The sequence below is a fragment of the Cervus elaphus genome, chromosome 33 (genome assembly GCF_910594005.1).
Source record: "Cervus elaphus chromosome 33, mCerEla1.1, whole genome shotgun sequence".
NCBI lineage: Eukaryota > Metazoa > Chordata > Mammalia > Artiodactyla > Cervidae > Cervus > Cervus elaphus.
In genome coordinates this window covers 53438786-53456626 of record NC_057847.1, presented here as the reverse complement: position 1 = coordinate 53456626, position 17841 = coordinate 53438786, and the positions used below count along the sequence as shown (strand labels likewise).

At 36.9% G+C, this 17841-nt stretch overlaps 1 long non-coding RNA gene across 3 annotated transcripts in view; it reads left to right on the top strand.

Annotated features, from left to right (window-relative positions):
• Nucleotides 1–6145: 6145 nt before the first annotated feature.
• LOC122688379 overlaps nucleotides 6146–17841 on the top strand; it is a 260981-nt gene continuing 249285 nt past the window's right edge. Inside the window, exons 1-2 of one of the 3 annotated variants that reach the window (XR_006339425.1) lie at nucleotides 6146–6341; nucleotides 6773–6954. This is a non-coding gene — a long non-coding RNA (uncharacterized LOC122688379). Of the gene's footprint in view, nucleotides 6342–6409; nucleotides 6955–17841 lie in introns of those variants that run through there. The other 2 variants (XR_006339426.1, XR_006339424.1) reach the window with 2 other exon arrangements.

Below are 17841 nucleotides of genomic sequence, written 5' to 3'. Positions count from 1 at the left end.
TTACAACTCATCTTCATGGTTTCTGCATGTTTCCTCATCAGGAGGCTTTTGTAGACATTTGCTCTCTCATCTTTTTGAGTACACTCAAGTAAGTTTTAAAATAAATATGTCTGTATACAAGATAAAAAGAAAACTAAGTTATGTGGGAAAATTTTAGTGAAGAGCAACACCTATCAGTACTGCATTACTTTCTGGATATTAGATATTCAATTATTACAACTGCAACAACTATTTGCTTACCTGAAATATTTCATTTGGATTTCTAAAAAGTAATTCTATATTGGGTTATAGAAGGTAAATGCTGGGCCAATGGATATACCATACTGCTTGCTGTAAATTTGGAGAGAATATGGCTAGTAATTTGAGATTACTCAAGGGCACCTTGGTGTACATTTTAGAGGAAGTTGGTATATTAATGGTTCCTCTACACTTCATTACTAGTTTTTGTATCACACTGAATGGGATTAAGTCAGTTGGATTTATAAACTCTCTAAACAGAGAGGAAAAAAGGCTAAAGAATGAAGCCTAGGACTAAAGGACACTTATTGGATTTAATGTTGTAAAAAGAGAAATTGTTTTAGTAGGAAATTTTTTTCCCAGAAAAATAGATATTAGGAGCTTAAAAACATTTAAGAATATGTTTAAGCATTATGATTTTTTTTTGGTAGAACAAACTAAGACTATATTCTTATAGAAGTATAACTGTGTGTGAGTTATATTTTTGTTGAGTTCCACACAATTAGAATTTAGAATGCAATGGCAGAAAGAAAGGGCGAGGAACTTGACATCAGGATACCTGCATTCTGCAAAGAATAACAACCAATACTGGCCTCCTCTCAGCGCAATCACTGCAGCTCTTTATTCCTAAATATAACCCCCCTATGCCTCAGATTTCTCAGCTGTAAGTGAAAAGGGTTGCCCTGAGTCAGCAAATCAAATAAATGGCAAGGGGACTTGGAAGTTCCTGTCCCACAGTCAGGATAGGCAGCAATAATTGATTACAGACTCTTCCCGATGAGCCAGGTGAAAGTTAAAGTTGCTCAGTCATGTCTGACTCTTTGCCACCCCAGGGGCTATACAGTCCATGGAATTTCCAGGCCAGAACCCTGGAGTGGGTAGCTATTCCCTTCTTCAGGGGATCTTTCCAACCCAGGGACTGAACCCCGGTCTCCCGCATTGCGGGTGGATTCTTCACCTGAGTCACAAGGGAAGCCCAAGAATACTCGAGTAGGCTGAGCCAGGTGAGGCCTCTGAATTCTCGAAGCAGTGATTCTAGCAGCCTTCCTAAGGTTTTCATCCCTCAAAGTGAACTTGAGTTGAGACTTGTTGGCTATGTCTGTTAGTCCCCAAAATGCAAAAATTCTAGATTAATAATGTTTTTTTGCAATGAGGTAGTGTCTGTGTTTAAGTGGGCAGATGTATTAGACAGAGAAATAGATATCTTGCTGAATATGGCATAAATGCTGGTGTTTTTATATTGCCTTCAGTGACTGCATTTCTATGCAGAATGCTTACTTTTAGGGAAATTTTGACATGTTTGCACATTGATTCATTCATTTACTGTTAAGGTTTTAAAACTGCTGAACCTGCTGTATTCTTTTTGTCCACTTGACCTCATATTCAGTACAACTTTAAGATACTTTCTGTTAGTTTCAACCCAGTCTATGTCCTCCTAAACTGATCCAAAAATCGTATTCTCAGTGCTCTCTTCAATAGCTGTTTATCTTTTGGAACCCTTTTTTGTTTGTTATTTTGAGAATTTGTTCTAGTTTTGCTAAAAACTTGACATTAAAATCTCTCAGAGGTGTGTATCTGTCTTTATCCCTGGGCTTTGTTTCACTGGAAAATTTTGGAAGTTGAGGTTCGTTGCAACTACGGCCTCCAACTGGGTTCCTTTGCATTATTAGTCCTGTGTCAGATACATAGCAATTATCTAGAGTTTTCCAATGGGAATAGCAGCCTTTGTAAAATCAGGAAATTAGTTTATGAAAGTTGATAAAATGGAACTATTATCTTAAATAATAGCAATTTCTTAATAATATGTTGAGTCTAGCACCACTCCTTATAATAATTCTTCTTTTTCATATAGTTTCAGATGGAGAGAATGAACTATCCCAGTTCAGAACGTTATGCCTGTTATACATTTTAATAGCATTTTACATTTTGTGGAGTACTTTGTAGTTCCTCTTTCTGGTGATTCTTTAAGGAAATGTAGTCATTTGGAAATGAAGATGTGTTAGGACTTAGGAGACAGACTTTGGGGCCTCCCTGATTCTGTCAGTATAACTTGGGTAACAATGACTAGCGGCCCTGTTTCTCTACAATCTAGCTTTCATCTCTGTAAAATGGGTGTACTAATGCTAATTTTGTGTGTGGCAATAAATATTATCCTAGGTTAATTTCCTTAAGCTCATCAAGAGAAGAAAGCCTTAAGTAGAGCATGTGAAGTGCTACTTACTTTGTCATCTAGGATTGTTTCCCACCTTCATGTTCCCTTTCTAACAGAGAAATAATGCAATTGTCTATGAGCCAGAGGGGTGACTGGAGAGTGGCCAAGGTTTTGGGTTGAATCCTCAGTGGTGTTTGACATTTGTGTTAATCAGTTGGCTTTCTTGTCACCTGGAGTAATGTTAAGTTGGTTTTGTATGTTCAGCGCAATGAAACAAGCAAACAGATTTTTAAAATGTTGAATGTTCAGCAAATTAACAGTTATAAGACTTCATATCCAAGAGCAATAAACCATTGTTAAATGATTAAAAATAAACAGAATTTACATTGACAATAAATAAACATATACTTTAACTTGAGGAAAATGTGAGCAAATATATTAGCAGTAATTAACATGTAATACTTTAAATAATACTTTGTTTTCAAAGCTATTTTTTTTTAGTTGCATATTTGCAACGGGGCAATCAGGGCTTTAATCAGCTGGGTTCTTAGTGGCTGGCTATCAGATTTGATAAAAATCAGGTCAAAGGGGCTTGCTGGTACAATTTCTTCTTTGAGAAATCTTCTTGTGACTATTCCCAGGAAGATTAACAGAAACAACAACAACAAACCACTTTATAATAAACAAAATAGCAATATAACTTTATATGGAAGCTTTATTTTCAAAGGATCCCAGAATGCTTATAAACTGCTATTCAAACCATATCCAGGAATCACTAAAGCACAGCCACATTTTGGAGCCAAAAGGAGAGCTGAACTGTTAGTGGGAGAGGATGTTCCTACTCTAGAAGGGGTGTAGCTTGCATGACCTAATAGGGGTTTTCTGGCTCTAATTTCTGCAGTGCTGCGTGGGTGGAATTCCTGTGCTTTGGAGATGCACAAGGCGAGGCTGTATTGCTGCAGAAAGTGGGAAGTCAAAGAGAATATGGTAGTGGAAAGAGGAGGCACGGGAAATGGACTGTTAGGGCTCCCTGACCCTGGGGTAAACTAACTCTGTCCCAGGTGCCATTTGAACCAAGTTACTTCAGTTGCCAAATGAAAAACTCTTCTATGGGAACTTTTTCAGGAAAAAAAAAAGTAATAAGAGTCAGCTGACTCACATCTAGAATTGTAGAATGTTAGAATACAGCAGACCCTAGAGATGATCTAGTCAAATACCTTTATCTTTGAGAAAACTAGCACCTAAAGAGAGGAAGTGGTAAGAGCGTAACCTTAGATCAATATTAGCATCTTCCAGTCGGAAGAAATCTTAGTGATTAACTAGCTACATCCCCCACACTATTATCTAATGACTTCCTAAACAAATCTTTCTAAAAGTTCTTTCAGCAATTTTGTTTACTGACAGGGATATATGACTTCTAAGAGTGACAACTCACACTGTTGGAAGTTTCTGTTTAGAAACATTCTTTAGAACATTCATTCTTTCATTTTTTAATACACGTTTATTGAGTGTCAATCAGGTACCAGGCATTAAGCTAGGCTTTGAAACACAAAGGAAAATAATACTAAAATATAGCTCTTAATAGTTACTGGGAGCACACTGCATGTTAGTTACCATGGGCTTTACATGTTTTCACTCATTTACTCCTTGCAACAAGCCTGTGAAGTGGAAACTGTTATTTTCCCCACTAACAGGTAAGGGAGAGAGTACAAGCAATTTGCCAAAGAGAAGCAGGTAATAAGTGGCAGAGCAGGAATTTAAGCCAGAGGTGATGGTTTTAGAGCCCATGCTCTTAACCCCAACACCATGTTACTCTTTAGGGAGCAGGTGAAACCATAAATGAACAATGCAATAGTTGATTCTTGTTAGAGTTAAATAAAGACGGTTCTGTAAGAGGCTTAACGGGGGATCCCCATTAGCCAGAGTGGTCAGAGAGGACACTTCTGAGGGGAAGGAATATTCCTAGGAACCAGTAATGAAAAGAACACTTGTCAAGGGAGGAACAAGCTCAAAAGCTTCCCTAGCAAGGTTGGGGAAGAACCTGATGGATTTTGGAGCCCAAACTTTCTTCCTCTAAAATTCTCTAATTTAGTTGTACTCTTTAACCAACACAGAGTAGATTGAACCCCTTTATCATTTACAATTTTGGTGTGGGGCGGGTAAATTAGGATCTTTTCCTTGAAGAACAGTATATTAGCCACTGATCACATAAAAGGTAACTGGTAGTACCCTAGTACCCACAGTTACAAACCTTGTAAAGGGGCCATACTCCAGACTCTTGATTAATACATTATCCCATCTCCTAGTAGAACAGTGAAAAATCATTTTTTTCTACCACACATATCAAAGATGGGCCAACTTATTAAACAGATTCAAATGAAAATATATCCTGCATTATACCTAGAAAACACTCTAACACTTAGAATATGATATTAGAAAAACTTCACATGCTATCACTATTGATTATGATTCTAGCACAAAATTGTATCCTTTCACATAGTAATATTGATTTGATCTTCCACAAATAGGCTTCAAGGACAATGGTTAAGATGACAGTCACTTCAGAACACATGATGTGTTCATTTCTCCTGCTAGGTTTCCCTCCTATTGTATTCCTGTTCCTGAGGGATGGGACTGGTAGTCTGTCAAGTAAGGATACCTAGACAGGCACATACACATTAAGTCAAAACACTCCGTTATCTTAGGATATGAACAAAGGAGAAAAAACTACTTGGGGAAGAGTTTAAGAATTTCCTAGTAGAGGAGTATTTTTGAAATTAAATATTTCTCTATGTGAGTTGACATTTAAAGTGTGTGACTTAAGAGAGATAAGAAGAAAATTGTGAGAAACATAACCTTAAATATTTTGGATCACATTTTCGTGAATTATGCAGCATTTGGCACAACTTTAAGGAAACAGAAACACTCTGGGGTAATGATGAGTATTTGTATGTACTTTATATGAACATATATGCACACTCACACAGCTATGTTTGTGACATAATGTACTAGTTATATGGAATATGTCTATGCAAAATTATTTTATATGTGATATTTCCATCCCTGGGACTAAATGTTGGCAGTTTAGAATTTGTTTTTGTGAATGCTTTCATGCTGAACTTATGGAACGTATTTGTTGGAAAGCACAAATGTTGTTGTAATTCTTATGGGCAGTCAAATGTCCTTTGAAAAGTCACCCTAGATCCATCCGTAGAAATGGCATGTTGTAGACTGGACAGAACAAAGCAGCAAAAGAAATAAAGTGAAACCATGTTATCATTGGCTTCCCTTGAAACATATTAAAAACTCTCAGAAGAGATAATCTACAGTAGGGAATAGCACTGTGCTGGCCCAGGGTGTACAGGATGACCTAATGGGTCTTTTCCATCTCTAATTCCTGTGATACTGCAGATCTAAGAGATGGAGCCAGTAATTGCTTACAACATAGCAGATTCCTCTCTCTCCCTCCCCTTTCCCCCCTTCCCTGGAGTTCAGCAGAGAATCTCTTAAAATAAACAAAAACTGTGAGAAACTAAGAGAAGTCAGGGACTGGCCCACTTTTGAGATGCAGAATGTGGAAAGTATGAAGTGCTGATTTGACTATGAAGGCTGGAAAGCAGAGGGGCCAGAGCCATTTACACTGCAGGCAGTAGTTAAAAAAGGAAAAAAAAAAAAAAAACTTGAAAAAAATGGGTGTAACCCTGGGCTTTGATACAACTGGCCTTTCAGCCCCCACTTGAGATTTGCACATCCTCAAGGGAAGCTGTGGTTTGGAATAAGATCGTGCATTTAATTTCACTCAGAGAACTTATTGGACTTGGCACCAAAAGAAAGAATCTGCAGTATATTTTTTGTCATGATTAGTGGCCCCCTCGCCACAACATTTGATTATTTTGGAAAGGGAAAAGTTAAATCCTTGTAAAGTTGTGATTTACAATTTTCGAGCATCCAGGTAGGGAGCGTGACTTCTGCCAGCTTGATCATGGGATCCACATTTTATTCTAGCTCATTGATGTGAGAAAACAAAACAGTTCTGTGGGGCAAAATAGACTTGAAAATATATCCCTTGATTATCCTGGGAGATTTTTCTCTCCAAACTACATCTACGCTCAGTCCCATTGATTTTGGTATCTGCTGGAACTTGTAGCAAGAAAATGGCATGTGGCTGGTTAACTTTTCATTTCTCATCTGTAGTATCTGGTATTTTATTTTATCATTTGATTTCCTTGCCCTCACAGTTATGTAAATCTTGAGGCAAAGGAGTTAAAAAGAGGTTCTTATTTTATACCTGGACATTTCACTGGACATTTTTTCTCAGGCTTTATAATTAAGATTGGAGATCTTGTGGGTATTTTAAATATATACTAAAATTTGTCTAAATAGCCACAGGCAAAGCGAATGACCAACTGGGTAGCTGATGAATATTTTCCTGGTAGATGTACAACAACGTTCCCCACAACTGGGATGCTTTATCCTTTGACATTAAGAATGCTGTTTGCAGAAGTAACATTCCTTTGAACACTCAACGCTCTGAAATCGTGTCCCGCCGCAAGGACTCAAATAGGGTAAGTCTGAGCCTCGACACTGAGTAACGGCCAGGCTTAATTAGATTCTGTCCTGTTGTCCAGCACTTATATACAGTCTGTTTGGTCTTAAAATAAATCTTGAAGGGGAATTAATAATAAATTTCACTTCTTATACTACTTTTGAATTTTTGGGTCTATTTCTAGCTGGATTTGTACTTGTTTATAATGTTTAGGCAAGGAGTTCTCACCCTGCTTACTAAGTGAAAGCGATTTGCTGAATAATGTCAATGTAGCAATGTTAGTGGTATTGTTGGCAGAGAGAAAACACTTTTTCTCTCATTCTAGACTTGGACAGGAGATAAAGATAAATACAAGAATTCCACTGGTATTTGGGAAGTACTATACTTGTCCCAAGTTGAGTGTGGTGGTTTAGGGAACAGATGAGTAAGGGCAAAGAGCCTGGGTTCTAACCCCAGCTGGCTGTGCGACCTGGGCAAATTGTTTATCTTCTCTAAGCCTCAGTTTTTTCATCTGTACAATGGAGTGAGTAAAACTACTTAATTTGGTTATTGAGGGGATGGAAAGAGTTAACATATCATTAATAGCATAATGATTGGAACATGATAGGAGTTCAACAAGAGTTTGCTATAATGGCTGTTATGGCTGTTTGATATTGACTTCATTAGCAGGATATTTTCTGGTTGTGTATTGTGGTAAATTTAGATTCAGCTTCTCTGTGAAAGCAAGATAGGAGTCTACTTTCTCTCCATTTGCAATGATTTAATGACAGTGAGTCAGTAACAGTTTTCTTATTTGACCCCACCTTTACAAAGCTATTGCAAAATTTGAAACAAGACAATTTATTCTGTGTTAATGAGGCATCTCTCAGTTGACAGTAATGCGAACTTTTTCTTCCATAATTTCTCATGTTTCTAGGGATTCTGATCTCCTTTTTCCCACTTCTCTCCTGCCCTCTCCCCTCCCTTCTCATGAGCATGTGTGCGTGTGCACACACATACACACACACACACAGTTTTTTTTACTCTCTCACACCCTTCTCCAGGATTTACTTTCCTCTCTGATGGATTCATTCTAGGTGATCTGTCTCCATATGATGGAAGAGCATAGGTGATTTTACAGCTAGCAATCCTAGAGGATATATATCAAAATAATGCAGCACAGAGACAATTCCCATAGCGAAAGCTAAGTTCTCCCTCAAGTATCAATAATAGGTATAAACTCACAAGTTACAACTTGTGGTTCATTTTTCTCTACATAAGATCTTTATATATTAACAATTTTTTTAATGCCTTTGCCTAAAGTAATGCAAATCTCCTATGTATTATAAACACATTTACCCCTTCCAAAAGATACACAAACTCTAGGCTCACTCTCTTACTGCATCCCAGGTCCAAGCTGAGTCTTTAAGGGATGTGTATTTGCTTTGAGTATGATACAGATGTAATTATTTCATGGTTCACTCACTGAATGCTAAATGGTCATTTCAATTACCTCCTCCAGAGACAATAGGCAAGGAAAAGGGGGATAAATTCATTAAGACTACCATTTAGAAAAGAGGAGAAACAACTTACAGTGGTCAAGAGTTGTTGGTGTATACTGTATTCTGTTGGACCAGAGTAGCAGGATCTCTTCCTTCTGGTGGGGAACACAGATTCCCCTCCACCAATCTGGCTGCTCTTACATCTGCTCTCAATGGCTCTTCCATTGTCTATCATAGCTTCATCTGAGAAGGCAAAGGTTCTCCTGCTGTGACGCATTGACTCTAACCAGCTCATGGCATCCTCACATGGTATCAGTGCCCTGGGGAATGACTTGGGGATGGACCATTCCCTCAGACCATTAATTGTTAAACTTTGAGTTTCTTTGATAAACATCTTTACAACCTCGGTCTTCGCTGGTAGCTCAGATGGTAAAGAATCTACCTGCAATGTGGGAGACAGGGGTTTGATCCCGGGTCGGGAAGATCCCCTGGAGAAGGGAATGGCAACCCACTCCAGTATTCTTGCCTGGTGAATTCCACAGACAGAGGAACCTGGCAGACCACAGTCCATGGGGTTGCAAAGAGTCAGATATGAGTGACCAATGCACACACTTTACAAGCTCAAAAGACTGTCTATTTGTTGTTTTAGTTTTTTTTTCTAGAAGACTTTCACATATTATGATTCTATGATGCTCATTTTTTTCACCTTTTAACAATTCAGAAATCGGGAAGTGTGTTGCAATCAGTAGTAGCTTAGATTATATAAAATAAGGGAGTTTCTAAAATCAGTGAATGCCTGTAATCAAAGGCTGGAATCTAGACCCTGTTATGGGGACTTGTTCTTTTAGTAAGAGTCTTGGTGTGTGTTGTCCACAGTTGCCCTGCTGTGCTGCTAAGAAACACATTAAAGAAGGCAAAAATTCCTACATAATTCACTCGTTAAAGTGGTGGAATATGGAGGGACATAATGGACAAAGTCAAACACATTACCATGCCCATTTGTTATCTTTATGATTTTTAAAATTTGACAATTTATTCTTATAAATGGGCTTTCCTGGTGGCTCAGATGGTAAAGAATCTGCCTTCAATGCAGGAGACCCAGGTTTGATCCCTGGGTCAGGAAGATCCCCTGGAGGAGGAAATAGCAACCTACTCCAGTATTCTTGCCTGGAGAAGTCTATGGACAGAGGACCCTGTTGGGCTATATAGTCCATGGGGTCACAAGAGTTGGACACAACTCAGCATCTAACACTTACAATGCTCTTACAAATACCTCCAATGTTCATTGGTGCTGTTTACCTTAGCACTGCTGTCTGGAATACTACTCTGTTCTCTTCCAAAACATCTCTTGATACCACTTGGAGAGACACAGTCGAGGTTGGAATTGACACATGGTTGTGATCAAATCTGGCATTTTTACCATGGGCTCATGAATTTTGTCTCCATTTATAGTTTCTGTGAAGTATTAAATTGTCGTTTGCGTTTAAAAAAGTAACATCACTATGATCCTCAGTCTTTTGCAGATTAAGTCTATCCTTAGAAAGCTATTAGATTTAATATATTTCCAAGGAACAGAGGTCAGTCTTATTTGTAATGTAGATAATTTATCTGTTTTGTCTCCATCTAGCCCTCTCAGCTCTGTGTCCGTTTGTTGTACCCACTCCCTTTTCAATCTGCACTTGAGTAACTCAGACCTTCCTGTTCCTTAAAACACACCTCTATCAAAATCTCCATCAAGAAACAGGGCTGGTATTAATTAGTTTTACTCTAGTGTGACTTAAAGTCAATCTTAGTTGTGCTTTCCTTTTACACTGAAACAGGAACTGTGAGGATATTTCTCACTGAGCATCCTCTCAAGTATGGCTAGTGAAGATAGTGCCCACACTGACTAAAAATAAAAGTCTGCTTGGAGGATGGGTTAGATGAAGGTCTAGAACCATATCTGCCAAACATAATCATAAAAATTTATCTGGAGCATTAAAAAAAAAAATTTTCCTGGGCCCTGTTCCAGACTTACTGGGTCAGACTCTCTGGAATAAGGTCTTGAGAATCATGTTTAATGAATTCCCCAAGCAGTTATTGTGTCCAGACAAATTGGCCTAAAATAAGCCAATAATGGGAGAGGATATAAACATAAGAGAGCCCAGTGGATGCCATAAGACACTACATGACTTGCAAAAGGTTGAAACTGATGAATCTTCAGGTATACTCATAGTTGCTATAGTCACTGAAATGATTTTGTTCCTCTTAGAGTTCATTTCTTCCTTTTTATTGCAAACTTTAATACATCTAAAAGGTAGGAGGCTGTATGCAGTTTGAAACCAGAGAGAGCAAATAAGACTGAATCTCACATGATAGGATGGTGAAAATTGTATGGAAGCAGGATATATTGCTATTTTGTGCACATAAACAGTCCCCTGGTTTCATCTCGTTTAGTTTTTGCTGAGTAATCTTACTCCACATTTATTATTTTGTGGGCTTTCATTTCTTCATTCTTTAGTCTCTTAAACATTTTAATTTATTTATAGTTTTCTCCAGCTTTATTGAGGATGGATTGACACATAAAATGGTCTATATTAAAAGTGTATAAAATAATGATTTGATATACATTGTAGAATGATTACCAAAATGAAGATAATTAATATATCCATCCCCTTGCTGTAATTTTTTTTTGTGTGTGTAATGAGAATGCTTAAATTTACTTGCAGCAATGTTTAAGTCTACAATACTATATTAATAGCTATAGTCACCATGCTGTTCATTAGATCCTCAGGACTTCTTTTAACTGAACATTTGTGTACTTTACATACATCTCCCCCCTTTTCCCTGCCCCCGGCCTCTGGCAACCACCATTCTGAGAGCGTTATTTTAAGTGAAATAAGCCAGACAGAGAAAGACAAACACTATGTAGTATCACTAATATATAGAATCTTTAAGAAAATAGTCAAATTTCATAGAAACAGAATAGAATGGTGGGTACTTTAATTTTTCTAATATGAGATGATTTTGCAAGTATTTTTATTACTTTAGTATAAACAAAATTTACAGGTAAAAAATGAATACCATGATATATATTGTTTTATAACTTTGTACTATTTAATATTTTTATAGAAACATAAAATTTGTGTGTTCTGTACAGTTAAAACTATTCTAACATAAACTTCTGAATTAAGTCACTGTATACATAGGTGATACAGAAATGGTTAAAATATACTCCTTCATGTAATTTGAATACTGCTTTGTTGCAAGGATCTTGGCAGAGGGATAAAGCAACAAAAATAAAAGAATTTGACAAGAGATATTCTAAAGTATGATAGTCCATTATTTAACCAGACCCTTCTATAAGAATTATTCAAACTAGTAGTAGTTCATTAAAATTTTCTAATGATAATTATTTAATTCATACCTTTTAGATGGGCTGTAAATTGGCTTAGATACAAGAATCCTATGTTCCATTTTAGTCTCTGCTTTGTAAATATGTTGTCATTACTAGTGGCATTTCTGTTGGCCTAAAAAATAGACCAAACTGCGCCAGGTCTGAGATCATCAGTCCTATGTCTTTCCAGATCTCTTCGTGTAAGAATTTGTGAATCCAGCAAACAGAAAGAGTTAAACCTATTCTCCTAGTTGGCAGAAACTTTGTAGTTTAAAATTACATACTGACTCTGGTGTAGAGACACAAGAAATTATAGAGCAGACACTGTCCAGGACAACGTATAATTTAAAATGTACTAAAGAATGTATACCGCATGGCAAAGTAAGTGAAGTGCTTCTTCAAATATAAGTGTTTTGCATAGAAAGGCAGTAATTATCCACTCCTAGGGAAATGTTTGCATTCATTCTAAATCAATATTTACTATTCATTTCTTGTGTTCAACAAAACAGAGATTTAACTTTTTTTTAAATTTTAATGAAGCTCTAAGACTACAATAATTCTACAGTGTAATTGTCTTGATATGAAATATTGCTAAATGGTGTTGCTATTTCGAGAAAGAGCAGTGTGAAATGGAAGGGTATCCCTATTTGTGAAATGTTTCTTTGGGAACATTCAATTCATACTCAGCCAAGCAGGGAGGCTCTCCAGTTTTCAAAGATAACTTAAGCTATCTCTTTGGTAAGGCCCTTAACTAGGATCATTCAGATGAGTCCTTGCCTATATATTTTTTCTTCTTTTTCCAAACACACACTTTCTGATAATGATTCTGTTTCAGCTCAAGTATTGCCTTTTTGAGGGCGTGTGTGTGTGAATGTATGTAAAAAAAAACCTCTTCTATACAATGATTTTTTTTTTTTTTTTTGCAGGAGAAAAGGATTTCTTTCCCTGTTTTCCCTCCCAATTTCTCCTGATTATTTAGTTCAGAAGAACCTCAGGGAAAATGGTAAAGGGAAAAAATAAGAAAATAGGACACATCAATACTGTATTCTGAGACAAGACAGAAAGTCTCTGGCATATTTTTATTTATAGAGCTGTGATCTGATCATTCTATGACTTTTCTTTGAAAAATGACTATAATTTTTTATTACAGAGTCTAAAAAAGAACTGGGCAGTATAACAATATGTTATATTACAATATGAATACTCTTTTTCTTAGCAACAGAAACAATAATGCCTTTGCCCCTAACTTTCAGGTCAAAGCAGAGTCCTTTCATGCCCACTGTTATGTTTCCAAATGCTACATAAATGCCCAAGTTTCCTTGTATTTCTGTCTTCCACATCTGTATATATTGTAAGACCTAAGGTATTTTATTGTTCTTAATTTGCATTTTTGTTGCTGTTGTTATTATTTAGTGGCCAAGAGGACATATTTTTGAAGACCCCACCATTCCCATGAGATTTTTCAGATTATTATATTGATTAGCTTACTTGATATTAAAATTTAATCACTATTTTATTTTAAGATGCACAGCTTCTATAGTGTCTCTGTATTATTTAAAATAAGATTTAGAGCTGGAGATAAGTCAAATGTAAATTATATACCTTTGCAATCTCATCACATAGTTCATGTGGCATCTCTGGCTCTATTTATTTATTTTTTTTTATAGGGAGATACATTTTTTTTCCCATTTATTTTTATTAGTTGGAGGCTAATTACAATATTGTAGTGGTTTTTGCCATACATTGAATCAGCCATGGATTTACATGTGTTCCCCACCCTGAACCCCTCTCCCACCTCCCTCCCCATCCCATCCCTCTGGGTCATCCCAGTGTACCAGCCCCAAGCACTTGTCTCATGCATCCAACCTGGACTGGCGATCTGTTTCACACTTGATAATATACATGTTTTGATGCTGTTCTCTCAGATCATCCCACCCTCGCCTTCTCCCCTAGAGTCCAAAAGTCTGTTCTGTACATCTGTGTCTCTTTTTCTGTCTTGCATATAGGGTTATCATTACCATCTTTCTAAATTCTATATATATATGTGTTAGTATACTGTATTGGTGTTTATCTTTCTGGCTTACTTCACTCTGTATAATGGGCTCCAGTTTCATCCATCTCATTAGAACTGATTCAAATGTATTCTTTTTAATGGCTGAGTAATATTCCATTGTGTATATGTACCACAGCTTTCTTATCCATTTGTCTGCTGATGGGCATCTAGGTTGCTTCCATGTCCTGGCTATTACAAACAGTGCTGCGATGAACATTGGGGTGCACGTGTCTCATTCAGATCTGGTTTCCTCGGTGTTTATGCCCAGGAGTGGGATTGCTGGGTCATATGGCAGTTCTATTTCCAGTTTTTAAAGGAATCTCCACACTGTTCTCCATAGTGGCTGTACTAGTTTGCATTCCCACAAACAGTATAAGAGGGTTCCCTTTTCTCCACACCATCTCCAGCATTTATTGCTTGTAGACTTTTGGATAGCAGCCATCCTGACTGGCGTGTAATGGTACCTCATTGAGGTTTTGATTTGCATTTCTCTGATAATGAGTGATGTTGAGCATCTTTTCATGTGTCTGTTAGCCATCTGTATGTCTTCTTTGAAGAAATGTCTGTTTAGATCTTTGGCCCATTTTTTGATTGGGTCATTTATTTTTCCGGAACTGAGCTGCAGGAGTTGCTTGTATATTTTTGAGATTAATCCTTTGTCTGTTTCTTCATTTGCTATTATTTTCTCCCATTCTGAAGGCTGTCTTTTCACCTTGCTTATGGTGTCCTTTGTTGTGCAAAGCTTCTGCCTTTAAAGTATCCATGTAACAGCAGCGTGGGGTGGGTCTGTACTGAGTTTCCTCTCTGTGCCTTCCTGCCATTCATAATTCATACAAGCTCTTTGAGCAAGTTACTATTTGGTATGCACTCTGGGGACAAATAATATCATTTATGTATTATGATTGCTACTCTATCTTCTTCTTTATTGACAAGAAACAAGGGTGTTGCTTATAGTTTTGAAACTAAATGGGGTGCAGAAATTGTCCTTCTCTTTCTGAGAAAGGCACCTTCTTTCTGCAGGAAATGTTATTGTAAACTGTACTGGTATAAATGGTGTGTTAGTTCTCAAGACATCCCTTTCTCAATGACTGGAGTATCAAAGTGTTCCTTTAGCATTCAGTGGAAACAGCCATTGGAAAAACAGGCAGTTAAGGACACATTCCTAAAGTCTGGAAAATCAATGGGACGCTAAAGAGGGAGCTGAAGTGGGCTGGAAGGAACCTCTTGAGGGTCATTTACAAAACCAGAAACTGATTATGAACAGAGCTTTTACCCAAGGAACTGGAGGGGGCCAGCAAACGCATCCTACTGCCCTCCAGTTAAATGTCTAATAGTTGAGATGTTTTCTGCACAGCCCATAAAGGATAATGAGGAAGGCTTTGATAGCTCTAAAGAAGGTTGCTCTGGGCCTCTCACAAGACCATGATCTGAGTGTAGGTGGCAAATGCTTGCGTACCCCAAAATGAAAAGGGGCAATGCTAGTTAGGTAAGGCAGTTACCTTGCTAATGGCGCAGGAAAGGGATTCTGATGTGAATTTGTACTGGAGGGAAAAATAAAAGTAGGTGATGTCAGAGTGTAAAATCTAAGACCTCATTTCCTTAAACTGCAGTTTTCTGGAGACCTTGAAATTATCTATGATTTTACCTCTACATGATAATTATTTAATGTAGGTTAAATTAAGGATTAACCTGCTTTCTTAATTTTATTGTATTGTGTTTTTTTGCAGATTATGAATTGTTCCTTTTATTAGTTGTGATTAAAAATATTGTGTTCTCTTCTGTTGCACTAATTTCTGTTACTTCTCTTCTGTTGCAATAATTATTCTTGTATATCACCACCACCCAACTCCAGTAAAGATAGACCCCATGAATAATTTAAAAAACAAAAAATAAGAACATACATGTTGAAGTATTTATATTAAGCTTGGTAATGAAGAAAGCAAGTTTCATTAACTGTTCTTTTTATGGTGCCTTTGCTACTCTCAGGGAAAGTCTATTAAAAAGAGAAACCTTAAAATCCTCTCCCAAGGCACTGAGGACACTTGCATTGACTTTGTATTCACTCTTTCAGAGTATGAGATGGTTACATTGAATAAGAGAATAGTTGAATACTTTTGTCGATAGAAGTAATTTGCTACATGGTTGATAGGCTAGTCCACCAGGAATGAAGTGATGCTTTCTTTTGGCTTTAGCCAAGAACTGATCAATTACAAACATTGATGGCACATCTTCTTGTCCTGATACCCAAATAACTGTTGAGAATTAGCTGAGACAGGGCACGTAATACACACAAAGGAGAAAGAAAAGTACTCAAAGATTCTCCTTAATTTACCCAGATGTAAATCAAAATTTAATGCCCAGTAGAGACATATTCAATAAAATGGACTTCCATAAGCATTAAGTAACAATAGTCTTTGAATTGATGATCTGAGAGAATGGGCAATATAGTGTCCTACATAGAATGTCCTCAGCCACTTACTGCTTACATTTACATGGATGTACTGGTTATGATTCTCTCTTTATCCCAGCACTGCAGTTCTGGAAGACAGACTAGGAGACGGCAAGATGGGGCACTGCATCAAAATTGGTCATCAGCCACACTTGGACTTGTTTCAGCTGCAGTGATGTTCAGTGTGGGAAATCAATAATGGCTGTATGTTTCTTACTTTTATTCTACTGCCTATGTCAGCAATTCTTAAGCTTTTTGGTCTCAATAATCCTGTTATACTAAAAAAAAAAAAATATTGAGGACATTAAGTAATAGGATATCTGTCAATATTTACCCTAATATAAATTTAAAGCTGATCTTTAAAAAAGTATTTATTGTTCAAACAACAATAAATTCACTTCATTAGCAAACTGTTTTTCATGAAAAGTAACATTTTCCAAAGCAAAAGTATTTACTGAAAAGAGTGGCACTGTTTTAGCAAATCTCTTCAATGTCTGAGTTCTCATATCTGCTGCTTCATTCAATTTGCTGTCACATCAAATAGTATGCAGCCACTGGGAAACTCCACTGTATACACATGAGAAAATGAGGGTGTTTATACTGCACGTAGTTTCGATTCTGTGGAATCCCTGAAAGTGTCTCAGGACCCCTCAGTTACTCTCATGTATCACAAAGTTGGTCTATAATGTGTTGAAGGCACGCCTATTTACCTGTCCTGTATGAGTTCAGTGTAACACCTGGCACATACAATGTACTTAATACTATTTATTTTCTAATTATTATTCTTCAGCTCAAAATAAATCTTTCAAACTTATGCCTTAGGGCTCAGATAGCTTAGATCTTAATGATCTTTTATGTATACCTAAACGACCAAGGAGAACATTCTCTTACCCTAGATCTCTTCTCAGGACCACTTTTCTTTACCTTTGAAGAAAGTTAATAAAGAAAAGGATAAGAAAATGGGAATGGAAAAAAGTAGGTTCTTAGGATCCTTAAGAAGGATGTAATTATGTATTTGGGACACTAGATTTCTGTAATCCTTAAGGAGCCAGTCCTAGTGGATTCTAAAATATTTTCAGAAACATTACTCATTTCAAAGCAAATAGGGTGTTGATAGTGTGGTAGGGCTGAAGTATGATTAGAGGGGACTTCTAGGAGTTGTTGCTGTTTTATCATCTGATAACTGATGCAACAGGCACAGCTTATAAACAAGAGCAGCATACTTTTCAGATAGACAAAGCTCTCTCTTAATGGTCAGATCAATCTATCCAGTGTATTTAAAGCCTGGACAAAACAAAGGTATTTTTATGGTTTGATACTGAATTTTTGCTAAGGCAAATATTAAGATTCATTTGTTTTGACTAATGTCTATGGATCACCTGCTATGTGCTATGGATAAAGCAGTGTAAAAAAAAAAAAAAAAGTATGATTTCTGCCTTCAAATGCATTGCATTATAGTGAAATTTACCCTTAAAACATGAAAATTAATGATACAGAGTAATGAATATTAGGATGTGAAGAAAGCAAGATGTTTTAAGAATTCATAA